General features: G+C 39.0%; 4 pseudogenes across 4 annotated transcripts in view; all 4 read left to right on the top strand.

The window, feature by feature from the left end:
- The window catches only part of LOC100411275 (E3 ubiquitin-protein ligase makorin-1-like), a 145,428-nt pseudogene extending 125,540 nt beyond the window's left edge, over positions 1–19,888 (top strand). Inside the window, exon 4 of the transcript XR_616475.5 lies at positions 1,815–19,888. The product of XR_616475.5 is annotated as an E3 ubiquitin-protein ligase makorin-1-like (transcript). The remainder of the gene's footprint in view (positions 1–1,814) is intronic.
- The window catches only part of LOC100403415 (ATP-dependent RNA helicase DDX18 pseudogene), a 365,505-nt pseudogene that overhangs the window by 126,452 nt on the left and 213,175 nt on the right, over positions 1–25,878 (top strand). The window lies entirely within an intron of this gene.
- The window catches only part of LOC144581236 (biogenesis of lysosome-related organelles complex 1 subunit 5 pseudogene), a 340,887-nt pseudogene that overhangs the window by 126,452 nt on the left and 188,557 nt on the right, over positions 1–25,878 (top strand). The gene's annotated exons all lie outside the window — the stretch shown is intronic.
- The window catches only part of LOC100409123 (spindlin interactor and repressor of chromatin-binding protein-like), a 339,975-nt pseudogene that overhangs the window by 125,540 nt on the left and 188,557 nt on the right, over positions 1–25,878 (top strand). The window lies entirely within an intron of this gene.

Raw genomic sequence — 25,878 nt, 5'->3', positions numbered from 1 at the left:
AGCTCTTGTTGTTGCATTGATCCTTTTACCACTATATCTTTGTTGCTTTAAAATCTATTTTATCTGATACAAGAATTGCAACTCCTGCTTTTTATTTATTTATTATTTATTTTTGCTCTCCATTTGGTTGGTAAATCTTTCTCCATCCCTTTGTTTTGAGTCTTTGTGTATCCTTGCATGTGAAACAGGTCTGGATGTAACATGCCGTTGGGTTTTGGCTGTGTCTTTTGATTGGGGGATTTAGTCGATTTAAATTTAGGGTTACCGCCCTTTGATGTTAACCGGCTGTTTTATCCATTCGTTGGTGTAAATTCTTCTTTATGTTGGTGCTCTTTACTTTTTGGTGTATTTTTAGAAAGGCTAATACTGGTTGTTTCTTTCTGTGTGTAATGCTTCTTTCAGAAGCTCTTGTAAAGCAGGCCTGGTGGTAATAAAATCTCTGAGTTCTTGCTTGTTCATAAAAGATTTTATTTTTCCTTCAGTTGTGAAGCTTAGTTTGGCTGGATATGAAATTCTGGGCTGAAGGTTCTGTTCTTTGAGGATGTTGAATATCGGCCCCCACTCTCTTCTGGCCTGTAGAGTTTCTGCCGAGAGATCTGCTGTAAGTCTGATAGGCTTGCCTTTGTGGGTAATCTGACCTTTCTCTCTGGCTGCCCTTAGTATCCTTTCCTTCGTTTCAACCCTGGTGAATCTAACGATTATGTGCCTTGGGGTTGCTCTTCTTGAGGAATATCTTTGTGGTGTTCTCTGTATTACCTGGGGTTGAATGTTGACCTGCTTTGCTAGTTTAGGAAAATTTTCCTGAATAATATCCTGAAGGGTATTTTCCAGCTTGGATTCATTCTCTCCGTCGCATTCAGGTACACCTATCAAACGTAAATTTGGTCTTTTCACATAGTCCCACATTTCTTGGAGACTTTGCTCATTCCTTTTTATCCTTTTTTCTCTAATCTTTTCTTCACGTTTTATTTCATTAAGTTGGACTTTGACCTCTGATATCCCTTCTTCTGCTTGAACAATTCGAGTGTTTAAACCTGTGCATACTTCTCGGAGTTCCTGTATTGTATTCTTCAGTTCCATTAATTCACTCATACTCCTCTCTAAGTTGTCTATTCTCAATAGGATTTCATCAAACCTTTTTTCAAAGTTCCTAGTTTCTTTACGTTGGGCTACAACATGTTCTTTTAACTCACCAAAGTTTGTTATTATCCATTCCTTGAAGAGTGATTCTGTCATCAGGAGGCGCTCGTTCTCCATCAAGCCTTGTTCCATTGTTGATGTGGAACTGTGATCATCTTTAGAGGGAGAGGCGTTCTGACTTTGAGTATTCTCAGCTTTTTTACGCTGGTTTCTTCCCGTCATTGTAAATTTATCCTCCTGTCGTCTTTGAAATTACCAACTTTCAGATTAGGTCTCTTGAGTGGACGTCCAGGTTGTTAGTTCCCAGGGCCAGAGCAGTGGCGTTAAAACTGATGGTGCTTTTCTGCCCAGGATTCTCCTGTCGGGCTTCCTTCTTGTGTCCGTAGTAGGCGACTCTGCCTTCCTGGGGCTCCAAACCTCGGTCAGAAGGGGAACCTGTCCCGTTTACTCTGCGCCGAGCGCTGCCGCGTCGAGGTGCCAGCGGAACCGCTGCGCTGACCATGAGAGTGGCGCTGGCGACTCGTGTGTTTCCACCACTGGGGGAACTTCTGCTCCGTGAGTGACCAGACTTTGTCTGAAAGTGTGGCATCCTCTAGTTCTCCGCGCCTTCCCTGAGAGCTGCAATCCCGGGATGTTAGCGATCGGCCATCTTCGATCGTTCTCCCGGCACACAGGTATTTTGAAGAATGTGGGAGCTGCCCATTTTGAGGGAACTGTTTTTAGAAGCATGCATACCCTGATCGCTGTAGAGAGGATCCACAGAGACAGAAAGTGGGAACATCAAGCAGACACTGGGCCCAACAAAGGAACCACTTCTGGGAACTCATCGAGGAAAGAGAACAACAACCCCTTTGACATCGAAGAAGATGTTGTCACCTTTGAGCTGGGTGAGATGTTGCTTATGCTTTTGACTGCAGGTAGGGATGACGAACTGACAGACTCTGAAGATCAGTGGGAGTTGTTTCATGATGGAAGATTTTTTATGACTTGGATCTATAGCAACCTTGTGTGGCATGTGAACTGGTCTGCTGACCCCAGGCAGCATCTGTTCCCTGTGGTAGTATGGCAGTGCATGTGTTCTCTCTGAGGCAGGCCTATCAACTCCAGGTGCTGTCATTAAGAATTTTTACCCAGGGCCTGTCTTCTCAACCCCTCACCTTTCCCTGAGGAGTTGTTGTTTTCCCTGTTGAAAAAAGTTACAAAAATAAGTCTTAAAGTTAGTTTTTGTAATACAAATTTAACATCAGACAGTTAGTGTAGGTATGTTGCATCATCTGTTTTCAACCAGATTGTGTTTATGAACTTTTCACACACTCATTTTGAGGACCCCACGTTTGAAAGTAAAAGCAGTGGCCCTGCTTTGGGGTCCAAGAATAGGAGGGATGGGTGAAGGTACCTAAGCTGGCCAGTAGCCTTCTGCTCCAGACATGGGACATAGATCCTTGAGATTTCTAGTGAAACCTGCACATCTGTGTTTTTATACCTGCTCCCTACCCTGTAATCCCTACTACATGCACTTGTTCTGTGGTTATGGTCTCTTGTTTAATTGCACACAATTAGTACTACTGGGTAACCAGAACTAGGTGTGATTGTGTTGATATTTCTACTGTTTTGCATGATAGAAAAATGGAGAAAGAATACTTATCAAAGATATAGAAGCATAACATCAATGCTCAGTTGGAAGTTGACTCCTGAGGGCTGACATTGGTGTATGTGAGTGTGGGTGTGTGATAAGCTTCTCATCCCTGCATAGATGCAGTATTTTTAGACTTAGTAGAAAAACCCAGTTTAGTGGTTTAAGACTTGTGTGGCAGATAGATCTTAAAGAACAAAGCAGTATGTTGGTAGTTGTCCGTATAGCAGCACAAGCTCTGTCTCTATATAGAGAAGTGGGGTTAGCCATAAAGGTTAAAACTACCCATTTATTCCATATATTAACACAAACTGGGACTTGGCTACATAGTTGTATTTAATGTTTTACAATCTATCCTTTCCAGTACAGGCACTATCTAAAAAACCTTTGTCCTCGTTGGGGGCATTTTGTTGTCGGGTTTTTGTGTTTGTTTTTGTGGGTATTTGCGTCATTCCACTCTTGAGCTTTCAGGTAGAGAGATGGGATTCAAAACTCTGTTCTAAGGTGTTTGTTGTAGTGGAACAATGGGTTTGTAGTAATAAGTCATACTTTTGCACCGAAGAGGAGGGCTTTGGAATCCCTAAGACTAGCTAAAGTTAAGTTGTTGGAAGAATTCCTTGATTCACAAAGGCAAATTTTACCTTTGTGTTTTGTCACTCTGTTTCCTGAATGTAACTCTGGGATTCTCCTATTTGGCCATCTACTGCTTTGATTCCTTGGATCTGACCCATTCTTTCACTTTAAGAAAAACAAGTAATTGTTGCAGAGGTCTCTGTATTTTGCAGCTGCCCTTTTGTAAGAAGCACTTTTCGCAAATGAAACAATTTTTTAAAAATCTAGCCAGCAGCCTATTAATCTTTTCTATCCTTTACAAGAAAAAATTTTCATTTTGTTGATACTATTTATTTATTTATTTTGCTGTCTATTCTATTTAGTTCTGCTCTGATTTTAGTTATTTATTTTCTTCTGCTAGCTTTCGGTTTAGTGCTTTTCTGAGTTTCTAGTCCCTTTAGGTGTTACATTAGCTTGTTAATTTGAGATCTATTTGTCTTCTTAATGTTGACTTTAAGCACTGTACTTTTGACACATCCTTGGGATTTTGGTATGTTGTGTCTCTAGTTTCATTTGTTTCAAATAAATTTTTAAATTTATGTCTTAATTTTATTATTTCCCCTATAGTCATTCAGGAGCAAGTAATTTAGTTTTCATGTATCTTTGTAGTTTTGAGAGTTTTTGTCAGTTTTGATTTCTATTTTTATTCCACTGTGATCTGAGAAGATGATTGATATGATTTTTATTTTTATTTATTTATTTATTTTGAGACGGAGTCCTGCTTCTCATTCTGTCGCCCAGGCTAGAGTATAGTGGTGCGATCTTGGCTCACTGCAACCTCTGCCTCCCGGGCTCAAGTGATTCTTCTGCCTCAGCCTCCCGAGTAGCTGGGACTACAGGCCCTTGCCACCACACCTGGCTAATTTTTTGTGTTTTTATTAGAGATGGGGTTTCACCATGTTAGCCAGGATGGTCTTGATCTCCCGACCTCATGATCCGCCTGCCTTGGCCTCCCAAAGTGTTGGGCTTACAGGCATGAGCCACTGTGCCTGGCCATGATTTTAATTCTTTTTTCAATTTGCTGAGACTTGCTTTTTGACTGCATATGTAGTCAGTCTTAGAGTAGGTGGAAATGAGAAGAATATATATTCTCTGGTTGTTGGGTGGAATATTCTGTCAATGTATATTAGGCCTAACTGGTCAAGTGTCAAATTTAAGTCCAGAATTTCTTTGTTAGTTTTCTGCTTTAATGATCTGTCTAATGCTTTCAGTGGGGTATGGAAGTCCCGAATTATTACTGTGTGGCTAAGTCATTTCCTAAAATAAGTAGTGATTGTTTTTATAAATCTGGGTGCTCCAGTTTTAGGTGCATATATATTTAGTTAAATCTTGAATCACACACGTTATCATTATGTAATACTGTTCTTTGTCCTTTTACTGTTGTTGGTTTAAAGTCTGTTTTATCCAATACAAAAATAATGACCTCTGCTGTTTTTTGATTTCTATTTGCATGATAGATCTTTCTCCATCCCTTTAAATTGTGCCTATAGGTGTCATTAAATGTGACATATATCTCTTGAACACAGCAGAAAGTTGAGTCTTGTTTTCTTATCTAATTTGCCACTTCATTTCTTTTAAGTGGAGGATTTAGGTCATTTACACTCAAGCTTTATATTGATATGTAAGCTTTTTTTCCTATTGCAGTATTCTTAGCTAGTTGCTTCGTGGTCTTGATTGTGTAGTTGCTTTATAAGATCTGTGGGCTATGTACTTATGTGTGCTTTTGTGGTAGCAAGTATCATTCTTTCATTACTATGTATGGAACTCCCTTAAGCATCTCTTGTAGGGCCAGTCTGGTGGTGATGAATTCTCTTAGTGATTGCTCATTTGGCAAAGACTTCATTTCTCCTTTCTTTATGATGCTTGGTTTAGCAGGATATGAAGTTCTTCGCTGGATTTTCTTCAAGAATGTTGAAAATAGGCCCCTAATCTCTTCTGGCTTATACAGTTTCTGCTGAGAAGTCCACTGTTAGTCTGATGGGATTCTCTTTATAGGTAATATGACTCTTTAGTTGCCTTTAAGATTTTTTATTTTGTGCTGACCTTGTAAACTGATGACTGTGTGCCTTGGGAATAGTCATCTTGTCTAGTATCTTGCAGGAGTTCTCTGTATTTCTTTTATCTGCATGTGGACCTCTCTAGTAAGATTGGGGAAATTTTCCTGGGTTACATTCTCAAATACGTTTTCCAATTTGTTTACTTTCTCTTCTCTCTCAGGAATGCTGATGAATTGAAGGTTAGATCACATTATATAATCCCATATTTTTTAAAGGCTTTTCTAAAAAATGTATTTTAGATACAGGGGTACTTGTGGAGGATTGTTATATAGGTAAATTGCACACCATGGAGATTGGGTGTACACATTGTTTCATTACCCAAGTAATAAGCATAGTACCTGATAGGCAGTTTTTGATCCACACCCTCCTCCCACCCTCCACTCTCAAGTAGGTGCTGGTGTCTGTTGTTCCCTTCTTTGTATTCATATGTACTCAATGTTTAGCTCCCACTTATAATTGAGAACATGTACTATTTGGTTTTCTGTTCCTAAATTAGTTTACTTAGGATAACGAGCTCCAGTTCCATTCATGTTGCTGCGAAGGGCATGATCTTGTTCTTTTTTATGGCTGTGTGTTATGCCATGGTGTATATGTACCATATTTTTTTAATCCTGTCAACATTGCTAGGCATTTAGGTGAATTCATGTCTTTGTGGTTGTGAATAGTGCTATGATGAATATACATATGCATGTGTCTTTATGGTAGAACAGTTTATATTCCTTTGTGTATTTACTCAATAATGGGATTGCTGGGCCAAATGGTAGTTCCATTTTAAGGTATTTGAGAAATCTCCAGACTGACTGCTTTCTACAGTAACTGAACTAATTTACATTCCCACCAGCATTCCCATTTCTCTGCAACCTCACGAGCATCTTTTTTTTTTTTTTTTTGACTTTTTAGTGATAGCCCTTCTGATGGGTGTCAAACATGGAATATTATACCAGTTCTTTGTGTCTTCTCTGATTTGCTTCAGTAATATTTTGTAGGATTTCTTGTAGAGATCTTTAACCTCCCTGGTTAGCTGTTTCCTAGATATTTTATTCTTTTGTAGCTATTGTGAATAGGATCGTTTTCTTGATTTGGCTCTGAGCTTGTAGATTTTTGGTGTATAGCATATGAAGAATAGTTTTAAATTTCTGATCTTACAATTCCAACATCACTACCATATCTGAGTGTGGTATTAATGCTTGCTCTGTCTCTTTAAATTATGTATTTTGACCTTCGCTATACCTTGTAACTTTTTTTAACAGCTAGACATAAGATACTGGATAAATAGAACCCTGGTAAGTGTTTTTTCAGGTGGTAAAATGTTGGGGGAAGGGAAGTGGTCCATGGTTCTATAAATTAGGTGTTAGCCTGTGCTTCTAAAAATGTGAACCTCACCAATGCTTCTCAATCCTTTCTGCCCTAGGATAGGATGGCTAGAGTAACACTGAGTTTGATTTTTTTTTTTTTTTTTTTTTTTTTTTTTTGAGATGGAGTTTCACTCTTGTTTCCCAGGCTGAAGTGCAATGGTACCATCTTGGGTCACTGCAACCTCCGCCTTCCAGGTTCAAGTGATTCTCCTTCCTCAGCCTCATGAGTAGCTGGGATTACAGGTGTGTGCTACCACACCTGGCTAATTTTGTATTTTTAATAGAGACGGGGTTTCTTCATGTTGGTCATGAACTTCTGACCTTAGTTGATCCACCTACCTCAGCCTCCCAAAGTGCTGGGATTACAGGTGTGAGCCACCACGCCTGCGGAGTTTCATTTTCCTTTTTCTTTCTTTATGTGGAAGGCTCCACGGGGCTAGATTTGGGTATTTTCTCTCCCAGGTCAGTTAGACTCTGATAAAATGCTAATGGTTTAGGCTCCGGTAAAGTAGTTTCTCTTGAGGCAGACCTTATTAAGAAAAACAAAATGCTCTGTCATATTAAAAAGTGGTTTCTTTTTGCCTTTCCTTTTCAGAAGCATGGGAGGATTTTTTTTTCCAATGTTCACTGTGAGAATCTATGAGGTAAAATTCATAACCATGTTTCCCCGTCATTAGACATATCTCCAAAGTTTTTACTCCCAGACTTGTCTGCTCTAAGCCTCCAATAATTTGTCAATTACAGTTCAGGTTTTTCTACCCTGGTACTGGTTCATGCTGAAGTTCTGCTTCGAGGTTTTCACTCCAGTAAATTATGATTCTCTGTATTCATATGTCTGCCTCTCTGATTTTCGGGGCAATAATTTTCCCTTTGATTTCACTTTTCTGACAGTTAAAAAGAGTTCATTTTTCAGTTTGGTCAGCCTATTACTTGTTGCTAAGGTGAAGCGACAACCTCCAAGCTCCTAACATGCCAGAAACTGGAAATTACTCATTCTCTTTTATGACTGCATACTACTCCACTGTATATATGTATAGTCTATGTCTAATCACTTTCCTATATATGTGCATTTAGGTTGTTTCTAATGCTTAGCAATTGAAACTATTCCACACTGAATAACCTTGACCATTTGCACTTTATTGTTGGATTTAATTTCTAGATAGATTTCTAAAGTGAAATTTTTAGCAAAATGTAAGGGCATATATAGCTTCATTAGGTATTGCTAAATTTACCTCTGGAAAAATTTTGACAATTTGCATTTCTGCTAGCAGTGGGTAAGAGTGGCTTTTTCCTCCTGGCCTCACCAACAAAATGTACTTTTGTACTTTAAAATGTTTCCAACTTGATAGGTGAGGAATGAAGTAAGCTTGAATATTTTTTGTATGTTGTAGTTCAGTTTTTACGTGCTTATGTGAATTATCTACATACTTTCTCCTATTTTTCTCTCAAGTGTTTGGTACATCTCTCCTCAATTGTGTGTGTGTTTGTGCATGTGTATGGATGTAAGTGTGTATATGTATATTAACACACACACACACATATATACTTATATAAAATGTATATTAGCCCTTTGTGTTTAGGATATGTTGCAAATATATTTTCCCCATTATCAGTTTTCCTTTGAATTATCTTCGTTTTCATGCAAATAGTTTCTGTTTTATTTACTCAATGTTATCAATATTTTCTTTTTCTTATTTTTATTTTTTATTTTTTTTATTGTACTTTAGGTTATGGGGTACATGTGCAGATCATGCAGGATTGTTGCATAGGTACACACATGACAATGTGGTTTGCTGCCTCCATCCCCCGTCATCTACATCTGACATTTCTCCCCATGTTATCCCTCCTTGACCTCCCCACCACCCCCCTGCTGTCCCTCCCTTGGCCTCCACAAACAGACCCCAGTGTGTGGTGCTCCCCTCCCTGTGTCCATGTGTTCTCATTTTTCAACACGTGCCTATGAGTGAGAACATGCAGTGTTTGATTTTCTGGTCTTGTGTCAGTTTGCTGAGAATGATGTTCTCCAGGTTCATCCATGTCCCCACAAAGGATACAAACTCATTGTTCTTTATGGCTGCATAGTATTCCATAGCATATATGTGCCACATTTTCCTTGTTCAGTCTATCGTCGATGGGCATTTTGGTTGGTTCCAGGTCTTTGCTATTGTAAACAGTGCCACTATGCACATACATGTGCATGTATCTTTATAATAGAATGATTTATAATCCTTTGGGTATATACCCAGTAATGGGATTGCTGGGTCAAATGGAATTTCTATTTCTAGGTCCTTGAGGAATCACCACACAGTCTTCCACAATGGTTGAACTAATTTACACTCCCACCAGCAGTATAAAAGTGTTCCTATTTCTCCACATCCTCTCCAGCATCTGTTGTCTCCAGATTTTTTAATGATCACCATTCTAACTAGCCTGAGGTGGTATCTCAATGTGGTTTTGATTTGCATTTCTCTAAAAATCAGTGATGATGAGCATTTTTTCATGTGTTTGTTGCATTTTTCATATGTCTTCTTTTGAAAATGTCTGTTCATATTCATTGCCCACTTTTGGATGGGTTTGTTTGTTTTTTTCTTGCAAATTTGTTTTAGTTCTTTCTAGATTCTGGATATTAGCCCTTTTTCTGATGGGTCGCTTGCAAAAATTTTTTCCCATTTTGTTGGTTGCCAGTTCACTCTAATGATTGTTTCTTTTGCTGTACAGAAGCTCTGGAGTTTAATTAGGTCCCATTTGTCTATTTTGGCTTTTGTTGCCAATGCTTTTGGTGTTTTAGTAATGAAGTCCTTGCCTATGCCTATGTCCTGAAGGGTTTTGCCTAGGTTTTCTTCTAGGGGTTTATGGTGTTAGGTCTTATGGTTAAGTTTTTAATCCATCTGGAGTTAATTTTAGTGTAAGGTGTCAGGAAAAGGTCCAGGTTCTGCTCTCTTCACACTGCTGGCAGTTTTCCCAACATCAATTATTAAACAGGGAATCCTTTCCCCATTGCTTGTTTTTGTCAGGTCTGTCAAAGATCAGATGATTGTAGATGTGTGGTGTTGCCTCCAGGGCCTCTGTTCTGTTCCATTGGTCTATATTTCTGTTTTGGTACCAGTACCATGCTGTTTTGATTACTGTAGCCTTGTAGCATAGTTTGAAGTCAGGTAGCATGATGCCTCTGGCTTTGTTCTTTTCACTTAGGATTGTATTGGCTATGCAGGCTCTCTTTTGGTTCCATATGAAGTTTAAGGTAGTTTTCTCCAGTTCTGTGAAGGTCAGTGGTAGCTTGATGGGGATAGCATTGAATCTATAAATTACTTTGGGCAGTATGACCGTTTTCCTGATATTGATTCTTCCTAAACATGAGCATGGAATGTTTCTCCATCTGTTTGTGTCCTCTCTTATTTCCTTGAACAGTGGTTTGTAGTTCTCCTTGAAGAGGTCCTTTACATCCTTTGTTAGTTGTATTCCTAGGTATTTTATTCTCTTTGTAGCAGGTGTGATTGGGAGTTCGCTCATGATTTGGCTCTCTGTTAGTCTGTTATTTGTATATAGAAGTGCTTGTGATTCCCGCACTTTGATTTTGTATCCTGAGACTTTGCTGAAGTTGCTTATCAGTTTAAGGAGTCTTCTAAATGTACAATCACATCATCTGAAAATAGAGACAATTTGACTTCCTTTTTTCCTAACTGAATATTCTTTTTTTTTTTTTTTTTGTCTAATTGCTCTGGCTAGAACTTTCAATACTATATTGAATAGGAGTGGTGAGAGAGGGCATCCTTGTCTAGTGCTGGATTTCAAAGGGAATGCTTCCAGTTTTTGCCCATTCAGTATGATATTGGCTTTAGATTTGTCATAAATAACTTTTATTGTTTTTAGATATGTTCCTTTAATACCTAGTTTATTGAGAGTTTTTAGCATAAAGGGCTGTTGAATTTTGTCAAAGGCCTTCTCTACATCTATTGTGATAATCATGTGGTTTTTGTCTTTGGTTCTGTTTATGTAGTGGATTACATTCATAGACTTGTGTATGTTGAACCAGCCTTGCATCCCTGGAATGGAGGCTACTTGATCGTGATGGATAAGCTTTTTGATGTGCTGTTGAAATCGGTTTGCCAGTATTTTATTGAAGATTGTTGCCACTATGTTTATCACAGATATTGGCCTGAAGTTTTCTTTTTTTTGTTGAGTCTCTGCCAGGTTTTGGTATCAGGATGATGTTGGTCTCATACAATGATTGGGGAAGGATTCCCTATTTATGTCTTGTTTGGAATAGTTTCAGAAGGAATGGTACTAGCTTCTCTTTATATGTCTGGTAGAATTCAGCTGTGGACCCGTCTGGACCTGGACTTTTTTTCGTTGGTAGGCTATTAATTGATGCCTCAACTTCAGCCTTTGTTGTTGGCCTATTCAAGGTTTTAACTTCTTCCTGGTTTAGGCTTGGGAGGGTTCAAGTATCCAGGAATTTATTTATTTCTTCCAGGTTTACTGGTTTATGTGCATAGAGTTTTTTTGTAGTAATCTCTGATTGTAGTTTGTATTTCTGTGGACTCAGTGATGATATCCCCTTTATTGTTTTTAATGGCATATATTTGATTCTTCTCCATTTTCTTTTTTATTAATCTGGCTAGTTGTCTGTCTATTTTGTTGATATTTTCAAAAAACCAGCTTCTGGATTTTTTTGATTTTTTGAAGGGTTTTTTTAATGTCTCTATCTCCTTCAGTTCTGCTCTGATCTTAGTCATTTCTTGTCTTCTGCTAGCTTGTGAATTTTTTTAATCTTGCTCCTCTAGCTCTTTCAATTTTGACAATAGGCATTAATTTTAGATCTTTCCTTGCCTCTCATGTGGGCATTTATTGCTATAAATTTCCCTCTAGACACTGCTTTAAATGTTTCCCAGAGATTCTGGTATGTTGTGTCTTCATTCTCGTTGGTTTTAAAGAACATCTTTATTTCTGCCTTCATTTCATTGTTTTTCCAGTTGACATTCAGGAGCCAGTTGTTCAGTTTCCATGAAGCTGTGCAGTTCTGAGTTAGTTTCTTAATCCTGAGTTCTAATTTGCTTGCCCTGTGGTCTGAGAGACTGTTGGTTATGATTTCCATTCTTCTGCATTTGCTAAGGAGTGATTTACTTCCAATTATGTGGTCAATTTTAGAGTAGTTACAATGCAGTGCTGAGAAGAATGTATATTCTGTGGATTTGGGGTGGAAAGTTCTGTAGATGTCTGTTAGGTCCACTTGGTCTAGATCTGAATTCAAGTCCTGGATATCCTTGTTAATTTTCTGTCTCATTGATCTGTTTAATATTGACAGTGGAGTGTTAAAGTCTCCCACTATTATTGTGTGGGAGTCTAAGTCTCTTTGTGTGTCATTAAGAACTTGCTTTATGTACCTGGGTACTCCTGTATTGGGTGCATATATATTTAGGATCGTTAGCTCTTCTTGTTGCATTGATCTTTTTGCCATTATGTAATGCTCTTCTTTGTCTGTTTTGATCTTTGTTGGTTTAAAGTCTATTTTATCAGAGACTAGGGTTGTAAGCCCTGTTTTTTTTTTTTTGGTTCACCATTTGCTTGACAAATCTTCCTCCATCCCTTTATTTTGAGCCTGTGTGTGTCCTTGCATGTGAGAAGAGTTTCCTGAATACAGCACACCAATGGGTCTTGACTTTTTATCCAATTTATCAGTCTGTGTCTTTTGATTGGGACATTTAGCCCATTTACATTTAAGGTTAATATTGTTATGTGTGAATTTGATCCTGCCATTTTTATGCTAGCCGGATGTTTTGCCCGTTAGTTGATGCATTTTTTTTTCACTGTGTCAATTGTCTTTACCATTTGGTTCATTTTTGTAGTGGCTGGTACTGGTTGTTCCTTTCCTTGCTTAGTGCTTCTTTCAGGAGCTCTTGTAAGGCAGGCCTGGTGGTGACAACATCTCTTAGCAATTGCTTGTCCATAAAGGATTTTCCTTCTCCTTTGCTTATGAAGCTTAGTTTGGTTGGATATGAAATTCTAGGTTGAAAGTTCTTTTCTTTAAGGATGTTGAATATTGGCCCCAACTCTCTTCTGGCATGTAGAGTTTTTGCTGAGAGATCCACTTTGAGTCTGATGGGCTTCCCTTTGTGGGTAACCCGACCTTTCTCTCTGGCTGCCCTTAGCATTTTTTTCCTTCATTTCAACCCTGGTGAATCTGATGATTATGTGCCTTGGGTTGCTCTTCTTGAGGAATATCTTTGTGGTGTTCTCTGTATTTCCTGGACTTGAATGGTGGCGTGGCTTGCTAGGTTGAGGAAGTTCTCCTGGATAATATCCTGAAGAGTGGTTTCCAGCTTGGATTCATTCTCTCTGTCACATTCAGGTACACCTATCAAACATGGATTAGATCTTTTCACATAATCCCATATTTCCTGGAGGCTTTGTTCATTTCTTTTCACTCTTTTTTCTCTAATCTTGCCTTCTCATTTTATTTCATTGAGTTGATCTTCATTCTCTGATATCCTTTCTTCTGCTTGGTCGATTTGGCTATTGAAACTTGTGCATGCTTCACAAAGTTCTCTTGCTGTGTTTTTCAGCTCCATCAAGTCCTTTCTATTCTTCTCTAAGCTGTTTATTCTAGTTAGCATCTCTTCTAACCTTTTTTCTAGGTTCTTAGTTTCTTTGCATTGGGTTAGCACATGTTCTTTTAGCTCTGAGAAGTTTGTTATTAACCATCTTCTGAAGCCTGTTTTTGTCAGTTCATCAGATTCATTCTCCATCTGTCTTTGATCCCTAGCTGGTGAGGAGTTGTGATCCTTTGGAGGAGAGACATTCTGGTTTTTGGTGTTTTCAGCCTTTTTGTGCTGTTTTCTTCCCATCTTAGTGGCTTTATCTACCTGTGGTCTTTGTAGTTGGTGAGTTTTGGATGGGTTCTCTGAGTGGATGTCCTTTCTGTTGATGTTGAAGCTATTTCTTTCTGTTTTTTAGTTTTCCTTCTAACAGTCAGGCCCCTCTGCTGTAGGACTGCTGGAGGTCCACTCTAGACCCTGCTTGCCTGGGAATCACCTGCAGGGGCTGCAGAACAGTAAGGGTTGCTGTCAGTTTTTTCTTCGGTTATCTGTGCCAGAAGGGTACCTGCCAGATGTCAGACTGAGCTCTCCTTTGTGAGGTGTCTCTTTGGCTATATGGGGGTTGGGGAGCTGCTTGAGGAGACAGTCTGTCCCTTATAGGAGCTCAGGTGCCATGCTGGGAGCACCATTGTTCCACGCAGAGCTGCTGGGCAGGTACTTTTCCGTCTGCTGCAGTGGAACTCATAACCACCTCTTTTCCCAGGTGCTCTGTCCTAGGAAGATCGGCTTTATTTATAAGTTCCTGTCATGCTGCTGTCTTTTTTCATAGATGCCCTGCCCTGCATGGAGTAGTCTAGTCACAGTCTGCCAGCAGAGGTGTTACTGAGCTGCTGCAGGCTCTGCCGAGCTGCTATGTGAACTGCGTTGGTAGTGGCAAACTGCCTTGGTAGTGGTAGTCACCCTTCCCCCCCGACTGAGCTGGACCATCCTGGGTCCAGGTGCACTTGCTGTGAAATTCTCAATCCAGAGTGTTTCAGATTGCTTCTTTTGTGGGGGTGGTACCCACTGAGCCAGATCTCCTGGCTCCCTGTCTCTGCCCCCTCCCTTTCAGTTGAATGGGCAGCTCTATGTGCCAGGCATTCTAGGTGCCAGTTGAAGCAGCTGCCCAGATTTGTGTGAGTTTCTGTGTGCCAACCTGGCACCGGCTGAATCCACCGTGCTGAACACTCATGGCGATTTTTGGCCCAGGAATCTTGTGGTCTGTGGGCAATGAAAATTTGTTTGGAAATGCGGTGGGCACTCACCCTCTGTGTTGTTCTTGCTGGGAACTGCACTCTGGAGCTGTTACTATTTGGCCATCTTGGATCCTCCTCTTTATCTGTATTTTCTACTATGACCTCCAAATTTTCAGTCATATTTAGAATGTCTTTGTGTACATGAAACTTAAAGAGGATATGACCTATATTTTCTTTTAGTATGTTGTCATTGTTTTTCAGTTAGATCTCTAAATCATGTGGCATAAAGTGTTATTTATATTGTAAGATATAGAATTATTTTTTCTTTTTCCAAATTTCTATGCAGTTGTCCCAGTGAACCAATAAAAATTCATTTTTTTTCTAGTGATTTGATTTTCTTTAGTGATTTGATATGCCACTATTATGATCTACTAAATATTCACATCTGTTTAGACCAATTTTTGGACTTTCTAATCTGTTATACTTATCTATTTGCTCTTCCATCTACCAATATGTCACTCTTTTAATTATAGAGTCTTCCATATATATTTTATTGTTGATAATGATGTTCCCTAGTTATATTGTCTCCGTTTATTATTTTATTTTTCTTCAACTCACCTCACTATAAATTATTTTATTTTCTTGTCTCAGTTTTTTGGTTTTTCTTGCTTGTTTTTTTTATATATGAACTTAAATATCAATTTTAATGATACTGCAAATTCTTGGTATTTTATTAGGATTTTTGGCATTAAGTTTATCAATTAACTTAGAACTAATATTTTTATAATGTTCAGTCATCCTATCTGATGTGAAAAAATGGATTTTGATTTGTCTATTTTTCTGTCTTTCAGTTGTTCTAATTTTTTCCTCACAATTTTTGCCTGTTTGTCATTTAAAAACTTATAGTTAATTAACCTTAAAGTCATTTTATATGAGATATTCTCTATTTTTCAATCAATAACAGTTTATTTTAATTTTATGTCAGAAAGTTTCAACAACAAAAATTTTAACATGTGATATTAGAAAATAAGTTTTTATAAGATCAAATTTACTGTAAATATGTGTTTATACATTGTTTTGAAATCCGTTTAAACTTGCATTTTACTTTATTTTTGATTTTTGAAACACTGATATCTTAATTTACTTATTTAAATTATTTTATAAATTTCAACTTCTGTTTTAGATTCAGGGGTACATATGTAGGTTTGTTACACTGGTATATTGTGTGATACTGAGGTTTGGGGTATGATTGATCTTAGCACCCATATAGTGAACATAGTACACAATAGGTAGTTTTTCAACTCTTCCACTACTTTCTGCTCCCCTCTTGTGGAGTACCCAGTGTTTATTGTTCCCATTTGTGTCCATGTGTCCCAGATCCTTAGCTCCCTCCCACTGATAAGTGTGAAGATGAAGTATTTGGTTTTCTGTTCATTTGTTAACTTTGGATAATGACCTCCAGCTGCATCTGTGTTGCCACAGAGGACACGATTTCATTCTTTTTTATGGTATATATATACCATATATACCAAATTTTCTTTACCTAATACACCATTAATAGGCACTTAGGCTAATTCCATGTCTTTGCTATTGTAAATACTTCTGCTATAAACATACAAGTGCATGTGTCTTTTGGTGGAATTATTTATTTTGGGGGGAGGGTGTATACCCAACAATGGGATTGCTGTGTTGAATGGAAATTCTGTTTTAAGTCCTTTGAGAAATCTCCAAATTGCTTTCCACAGTGGGTGAACTAATTTACATTCTTACCAACAGTGTATAAGAGTTCACTCTGCTCCACAGCCTCACCACCATCCATTATTTTTTGACTTTTTAATAATAGCCATTGCAATGGGTGTGAGATGTTATCTCATTGATTTGTATATCTTTTAAAAAAGCTTTTATTTTAGGCTCAGTGGTACATGTGCAGGTTTCTTATGTAGGTAAACTCGTATCATGGGAGTTTGTCGTAGAGATTATTTTGTCACCCAGGTACTAAGCCTAGTACACAGTAGTTACATTTTTCTGATTCTCTCCCACCTCCCAACCTCCACTCTCAAGGAGATACCTATGTCTGTTTTTCCCCTTTGTGTCCATGTGTGTTCACCATTTAGCTCCCACTTATATGTGAGAACATGTGGTATTCAGTTGCCTGTTCCTGCATTGGTTTACTAAGGATGATGGCATTCAGCTCCAATTACCTAATTGCCAAGGACATAATCTCATTCTTTTTTATGGCAGTATAGTGTTCTATGTTGTATATGTACCACATTTTCTTTATCCAGTCTACCATTGATGGTCATTTAGGTTGATTCCATGTCTTTGCTATTGTAAATATTGCTGCAATGAACATACATGTACATGTTGTGTCCTTATGATAGAATGATTTATATTTTGGGAAATATATACTCAGAAATGAGATTACTGGGTTGAACCATACTTCTGTTTTTAGTTCTTTAAGGAATTGCCACACCGCTTTCTACAATGGTTGAAAAGATTTACATGCCTGCCAACATTGTTTAAGTGTTTCCTTTTCCCTGTGATTTTACTAGCATCTGTTATTTTTTGACGTTTTCATAATAGGCATTCTGACTGGTGTGAGATAGTATCTCATTGTGGTTTTGATTTCCATTTTGCTTATAATCAGTGATATTGAGCTATTTCTTTTGTTTGTTGGCAGCTTGTATGTCTTTTGAAAAATGCCTGTTCATATCCTTTGTGCACTTTTTAATGGGGTTGCCTGTTTTTTTTCTTATAAATTTTTGTATAGATGCTGGATATTAGACATTTGTCATATGTGTAGTTTCCAAATATTTTCTCCCATTGTATAGGTTGTCTGTTTATTCTATTGATAGTTTCTTTTGCTGTGAAGAAGCTCTTTAGTTTAATTGTATTTCATTTGCCAATTTTTGCTTTTGTTACAATTGCTTTTGGTGTCTTTATCATAAAATCTTTATCAGTTGCTATGTAGAAACTGGTATTGCCTAGGTTGTTTTTAAGGGTTTTAATAGTTTTTGGTTTTACATTTATTAATCCATCTTGAGTTGATTTTTGTATATGATGTAAGGAAGGGAATCAGCTTCAATCTTCTGCATCTGGCTAGCCAGTTATCCCAGCACCATTTATTGAATGAGGAGTCATTTCGTTATTGCTTGTTTTTGTCAGCTTCATCAAAGAGCAGATGGTTATAGGTGTGCAGTCTCATTTCTAGACTATCCTGTTTCATTGATCTATGTGTCTGTTTTTGTACCAGTACCATGCTGTTTTGGTTACTTTTGCCCTGTTGTATAGTTTGAAGTTGGCTAATGTGTTGCTTCTAGCTTTGTTCTTTTTGCTCAGGGTTGCCTTGGCTATTAGTGTTCTTTTTTTGGTTCTGTATGAACTTTAAAATCGTTTTCTCTAGTTCTGTGAAAAATGTCAAATGGTAGATTTATAAAAATGGCATGGAATATGCAAATTGCTTTGGATAGTATGGCCATTTTAATGATATTGATTATTCCTATCCATGAGCATGAAATGTTTTTCTTTTTGTGTCATCTCTGATTTTTTTGAGCAGTGTTTGTAATTCTCATTGTAGAGATCTTTCACCTCCCTGGTTAGCTGTATTCCTAGGTATTTCATTCTTTCTGTGGCAATTGTGAATGGGATAGCATTCTTGATTTGGCTTTTCACTTGACATTTGTTGGTGTATAAGAATGCTAGTCATGGGATTGGAGATCTCGTTGTGTCCGCGGAAAGGTGAGTCTGAGCTGCATTTCCAGACTGATCTTTGTTGCCCATGGAATGGGGAAATTCCCAAGTGAAGAGGAGACGCGGGACGCCAGGCAGAACTTCCGCCTGGTGAAGCCGGCAGCCTGGGTGGCGGCGGCCGGCCCTACCCAGCGCTCCCCACAGGGTGCGCTTGTCCGGGTGCCCCGTTGAACCAGCAACCGGAGACGTGAGAGGGCTGGACTTGAGACTGAGCTAGACTTGGACAGTGGGCCAGCCAGGGGATCGCAGGGACAGAGCATTAGGGTTGGCCCAGTGGGACGAACAAAACCGCGATTTCAAACAAGCCCCGGGCAGACGGCCCGAGACGCTCTGAGGGGGAGTGGCATCCACCATTACCGAGGCAACCCGCCCCAACTGAGATACACGCCCATTGCTGACGCAGCCAGCCGTTGCCGAGGCAACCCGTCCCTACTGAGATACACGCCCACTGCTGACGCAGCCTGCCGTTGCCGAGGCAACCTGTCCCTACTGAGATACACGCCCACTGCTGACGCAGCCTGCCATTGCCGAGGCAACCTGCTACAACAGAGGGACTCCGCTGCAGGGCGTGGCGGAGACCACAGCAGAGCCTGCAGGAACAGGGCGAATCACACAACAGCAGGGCAGAGCCTCAGCAGCCAAACAGTGGCTAGTCTGCATCCTAGCTGGGCAGGACCTCAACGGACATCCAAAAATAAAGCCCAAACCCCTCAACACAGAGCATTTGAGAAAAAAAAGGGTTTTTTAATGAGCTCTGTTGCTGCAGAATCAAACATAGTAGCCTAACAGCCCTGAATGAACAACAGAGATCACAGCTCAGCAATTAAGCCCCTATAAAGTACAAACTGTCTCCTCAAGCAGCTCCCTGACCCCTCTATATCCAAAAGACTGACATTAGGCAGGCATCATCCTGGGACAAAGATAGCAGAAAAAGAAACTGGTAGCATCCCTCGCTGTGCCACAGCTGCTAGAGGTGCACCCCAGACAAGCAGGGTCTGGAGCGGACCTCAGCAGTCGTACAGTGAAGGGGCTAGACTGGTAGAAGGAAAACCAAGCAACAACATTCTGGGTGTCCACTCAGAGACCCAATCGAAGAGTCAGCAACTACGCAGACGACCAGCAGACAAATCCACAAAGATGGGAAGAAACCAGCACAAAAAGGAGGAAAACACCCAAAACCAGAACACCTCACCTCCTAGAAAGGACCAAAACTCCTCACCAGCAAGGGAACAAAGCTGGACGGAGAATGACTGTGACGAAATGATGGAATTAGACTTCAGAAGATGGATAATGAGAAACTTTTGTGAGCTAGAAGATCATGCATTAAATCAATGCAAAGAAACTAAGAACCTTGAAAAAAGATTTGAAAAAAGATTCGAGGAAATGATAACAAGAATGGATAACTTAGAGAGGAATATGAATGAATTAAAGGAGCTGAAAAACACAATACGAGAACTTCGCGAAGCAAACACAAGTTTAAATAGCCGAATTGACCAAGCAGAAGAAAGAATATCTGAAGTCGAAGACCAACTCAATGAAATAAAATGAGAAACCAAGATTAGAGAAAAAAGCACAAAAAGGAATGAACAAAGTCTCCAAGAAATGTGGGACTATGTGAAAAGACCTAACCTACGTTTGATAGGTGTACCAGAAGGGGACAAAGAGAATGAATCCAATCTGGAAAATACTCTTCAGGACATCATCCAGGAAAATTTCCCCCACCTAGCAAGACAGGCCAACACTCAATTGCAGGAAATACAGAGAACACCACAAAGATATTCCAAAAGAAGAGCAACCCCAAGGCACATAATCATCAGATTCAACAGGGTTGAAATAAAGGAGAGAATACTAAGGGCAGCCAGATCAACCAGACAGAAAATCAACAAGGATATCCAGGGCTTGAACTCAGACCTGGAGCAAGCAAACCTGATAGACATTTACAGAACTCTCCACCCCAAATCCACAGAATACACATTCTTCTCAGCACCACATCACACCTACTCTAAAATTGACCACATAATTGGAAGTAAAGCACTGCTCAACAAATGCAAAACAACTGAAATCATAACAAACAGCCTCTCAGACCATAGTGCAATCAAGTTAGAACTCAGAATTCAGAAACCGACCCAGAACCGCACAGCTTCATGGAAACTGAACAACTGGCTCTTGAATGTTGACTGGGTAAACAACGAAATGAAGGCAGCAATAAAGAAGTTCTTCGAAACCAATGAGAACGAAGACACAACGTGCCAGAACCTCTGGGACACATTTAAAGCAGTCTCTAGAGGAAAGTATATAGCAATAAGTGCCCATATGAGGAGAATGGAGAGATCCAAAATTGACACCCTATTGTCAAAATTGAAAGAGCTAGAGGAGCAAGATCAAAAAAACTCAAAACCCAGCAGAAGACAAGAAATAACTAAGATCAGAGCTGAGCTGAAGGAGATTGAGACACGAAAAACCCTTCAAAAAATCAATAAATCCAAGAGCTGGTTTTTTGAAAAGATCAACAAAATAGACAGACCACTAGCCAGATTAATTAAAAAGAAAAGAGAGAACAACCAAATAAATGCAATAAAAAATGATAAAGGGGAAATCACCACAGATTCCACAGAAATTCAAACCATTATCAGAGAATATTACAAACAACTATATGTGCATAAACTAGTAAACCTGGAAGAAATGGATAAATTCCTGGACTCCTGTGTCCTCCCAAGCCTAAACCAGGAGGAAGCTGAAACTATGAATAGACCAATAACAAGGTCTGAAGTTGAGGCAGCAATTAAGAGCCTACCACACAAAAAAAGCCCAGGTCCAGACGGGTTCACAGCCGAATTCTACCAGACACACAAAGAGGAGCTGGTACCATTCCTTCTAAAACTATTTCAAACAATCCAAAAAGAGGGAATCCTTCCCAAATCATTTTATGAGACCAACATCATCCTGATACCAAAACCCGGCAGATACCCAACGAGAAAAGAAAACTTCAGGCCAATATCCATGATGAACATAGATGCAAAAATCTTCAATAAAATATTGGCAAGCCGATTGCAACAGCAAATCAAAAAACTTATTCATCATGATCAAGTAGGATTCATCCCAGGGATGCAAGGCTGGTTCAACATACACAAGTCTATCAACGTAATTCACCACATAAACAGAACCAAAAACAAAAACCACATGGTTATCTCAATTGACGCAGAGAAGGCATTTGACAAAATTCAACAGCCCTTTATGCTAAAAACCCTCAATAAACTCGGTATCGATGGAACGTATCTCAAAGCAATAAAAGCTATTTACGACAAACCAACAGCCAATATCATACTGAATGGGCAAAAACTGGAAGCATTCTCTTTGAAATCTGGCACTAGACAAGGATGCCCTCTCTCACCACTCCTATTCAATATAGTACTGGAAGTTCTAGCCAGAGCAATCAGGCAAGAAAGAGAAATAAAGGGTATTCAAATAGGAAAGGTGGAAGCCAAATTGTCTCTATTTGCAGACGACATGATAGTATACCTAGAAGACCCCATCGCCTCAGCCCAAAAACTCCTGAAACTAATAAGCAACTTCAGCAAAGTCTCAGGATATAAAATCAATGTGCAAAAATCACAAGCATTCGTCTACACCAATAATAGAGTTAAAGAAAGCCAAATCAAGAATGAACTGCCATTCGCAATTGCTACAAAAAGAATAAAATACCTAGGAATACAACTCACAAGGAATGTAAGGGACCTCTTCAAGGCGAACTACAAACCACTGCTCAACGAAATCAGAGAGGACACAAACAGATGGAGAAACATTCCATGTTCATGGTTAGGAAAAATTAATATCGTGAAAATGGCTATACTGCCCAAAGTAATTTACAGAATCAACGCTATCCCCATCAAGCTACCATCGACTTTCTTCACAGAACTGGAAAAAAACACCATGAACTTCATATGGAACCAAAAGAGAGCCCGCATAGCCAAGTCAATTCTAAGCAAAAAGAACACAGCGGGGGGCATCACACTACCGGATTTCAAACTATACTACAAGGCTACAGTAATCAAAACAGCATGGTACTGGTACCAAAACAGAGATATAGACCAATGGAACAAAACAGAGGCACCGGAGGCAACACAACGTACATACAACTATACAATCTTTGATAAACCTGACAAAAACAAGCAATGGGGAAAGGATTCCATGTTTAACAAATGGTGTTGGGAAAAGTGGCTAGCCATGTGCAGAAAGCAGAAACTGGACCCCTTCCTGACACCTTACACTAAAATTAACTCCAGATGGACTAAAGACTTAAACATAAGACCTGGCACAATAAAAACCCTAGAAGGAAATCTAGGCAAAACTATCCAGGACATAGGAGTAGGCAAGGACTTCATGAACAAAATACCATAAGCATTGGCAACAAAAGCCAAAATAGACAAATGGGACCTAATCAAACTCCATAGCTTCTGCACGGCAAAAGAAACAGTCACTAGAGTGGATCGGCAACCAACAGAATGGGAAAAAATTTTTGCAGTCTACCCATCTGACAAAGGGCTGATATCCAGAATTTACAAAGAACTCAAACGGATTTACAGGAAAAAAACCAGCAAGCTCATTCAAAAGTGGGCAAAGGATATGAACAGACACTTTATGAAAGAAGACATATATGAGGCCAACAATCATATGAAAAAATGCTCATCGTCACTGGTCATCAGAGAGATGCAAATCAAAACCACATTGAGATACCATCTCACGCCAGTTAGAATGGCGATCATTAAAAAATCTGGAGACAACAGATGCTGGAGAGGATGTGGAGAAAAAGGAACACTTCTACACTGTTGGTGGGAGTGTAAATTAGTTCAACCATTGTGGAAGACAGTGTGGCGATTCCTCAAGGCCTTAGAAATAGAAATTCCATTTGACCCAGCAATCCCATTACTGGGTATATATCCAAAAGACTATAAATCGTTCTACTATAAGGACCCATGTACACGAATGTTCATTGCAGCACTGTTTACAATAGCAAAGACCTGGAATCAGCCCAAATGCCCATTGATGATAGACTGGATTGGAAAAATGTGGCACATATACACCATGGAATATTATGCAGCAATCAGAAATGATGAGTTTGTGTCGTTTGTAGGGACATGGATGAATCTGGAGAACATCATCCTTAGCAAACTGACACAAGAACAGAAAATGAAACACCGCATATTCTCACTCATAGGTGCGTGATGAAAAATGAGAACACATGGACACAGAAAGGGGAGTACTAAACACTGGGGTCTATTGGGGGGAAAAGGGGAGGGCCAGTGGGAGGGGGAGGTGGGGAGGGATAGCCTGGGGAGAAATGCCAAATGTGGGTGAAGGGGAGAAGAAAAGCAAAGCACACTGCCATGTGTGTATCTACGCAACTGTCTTGCATGCTCTGCTCATGTACCCCAAAACCTAAAATCCAATAAAAGTTAAAAAAAAAAAAAGAATGCTAGTCATTTTTATACATTGACTTTGTATCCTGAAACTTTGCTGAAGTTGTTTGTCAGGTTAAGGAGCTTTTGGACTGAGACTATGAGGTTTTCTAAATGTGGAATCCTTTCTTCAGCAAACAGGGATAGTTTGACTTCCTTTCTTCCTATTTGGATGCCTTTTATTTTTCTCCTCTTGCCTAATTGCTGTTGCCAGGACTTCCAATATTATGTTGAACAGGAGTGGTGAGAGAGGGCATTCTTGTCTTGTTGCGATTTTCAAGGGGAATGCTTCCAGCCTTTACCCATTTAGTATGATATTGGCTGTGGGTTTGTCATAAATGGCTCTTATTATTTTGAGGTATGTTCCTTTAATATGTAGTTTACTGAAAGTTTTTAACATGAAGGGATGTTGAATTTTGTTAAAAGCCTTTTCCACATCTACTGAGATGACCATGTGCTTTTGGTTTTGGTTCTATCTATGTGATGAATCACACTTATTGATTAGTATATGTTGAACCGACCTTGCATCTCAGGGATAAAGCATACTTGATCATAATAGATTAGTTTTTTGATGTGCTGCTGGATTTGATTTACCAGTATTTGGTTGAGGATTTTTACGTCACTGTTCATTAAAAGTATTGGCCTGAAGTTTTCTTTTTTGTTGTGTCTCTGCCAGGTTTTGGTATCAGGATGATCTCATAGAATGAGTTGAGGAAAAGTCCCTTTTCCTCAAGTTTTTGGAATAGTGTCAGTAGGAATTGTATCTGCTCACCTTTTGACATCTGATAGAATTTTCAGTGAATCCATGTGGTCCTGAGCTGCTTTTCTGGTTTGTAAGCTATTTATTACTGATTCAATTCTGGTTAGTGGTAACATCTCCTTTTTTATTTCTAATGCTGTCTATTTGCATCTTCTCTCTTCTTTATTAGTCTAGCTAGCAGTGTATCTATATTACTTTTTTTTCACATAACAAACTCCTTGCTTTGTTGATATTTTGAATGGGTTTTTGTGTCTCAATCTTCAATTCAGCTCTGATTTTGGTTATTTTTTTGTCTTCCACTAGCTTCGGATTTAGTTTTTTCTTGCTTCTTAGCTTTTATTCTTGCGATGTTAGGTTGTTAAGATTTTCTAACTTTCTAATGTGAGTTTTAGTACTATAGATTTTCCTCTTAACACTTAGCTGTGGCCCAGAGATTCCACTCTATTATATATCTGTTCTCATTAGTTTCAAAGAACTTATTTCTGCCTTAATTTTATTATGTACCCAAAGTCATTCAGAAGCAGGTTAATTTCTATGTAATTCTATGGTTTTGAACAATTTTCTTAGTCATGATTTCTACTTTTATTGTACTGTGGTCCAGGAGAGTGGTTGAAATGACTTTTAGCTATTTTGCATTTGCTAATGATTGTTTTATGTTTGATCATGTGGTCAATTTTAGATTATGTGCCATGTGGCATGAGAAGAATGTATATCCTATTGTTTTGGGGTAGACCGTTCTGTAGATGTCTGTCAGGTCCATTTGGTCTAGTGTTGAGTTCAGGTCCTGCATGTCTTTGTTAATTTTCTGCCTTGATGTATACTGTCTAGTACTGTCACTGGAGTGTTTATGTATCCCACTATTATTGTGTGGGAGTGTGTTTATTTGAAGGTCTCTAAGAACTTGCTTTATGAATCTGGGTGCTCCTTTGTTGGGTGCATACATATTTAGGATAATTAGGTCTTTGTCTTTTTTGATCTTTGTTGGTTTAAAGTCTGTGTGAAGTCAGGATTGCAACCTCTGCTTTTTTTTTCTGTTTTCCATTTGCTTGGTAAATTTTTCTTTATCCCTTTATTTTGAGCCTGGGGATATCATTGTATGTGAGTTGTGTCTCTTGAAAATAACATAATTTTTGGTCTTGCTTCTTTATCCAAGTTACCACTCTGTTCCCTGCAGTTGGGGCATTAGCTCTTTTACATTCAAGTTTAGCATTGGTGTGTGTGGATTAGATCTTGTCATCATGTTGTTAGCTCCTTATTTTGCAGACTTATTTGTGTGGTTGCTTTATCATGTCACTGGTCTGTGTACTTAAGTGTGTTTTTGTAGTGGCTGGTTGTTGAGAAAAG

Source organism: Callithrix jacchus, chromosome X, assembly GCF_049354715.1.
Source record: "Callithrix jacchus isolate 240 chromosome X, calJac240_pri, whole genome shotgun sequence".
Lineage (NCBI taxonomy): Eukaryota > Metazoa > Chordata > Mammalia > Primates > Cebidae > Callithrix > Callithrix jacchus.
Note: the sequence above shows the minus strand (reverse complement) of the source record. Positions and strands in the feature narration are given on the sequence as shown.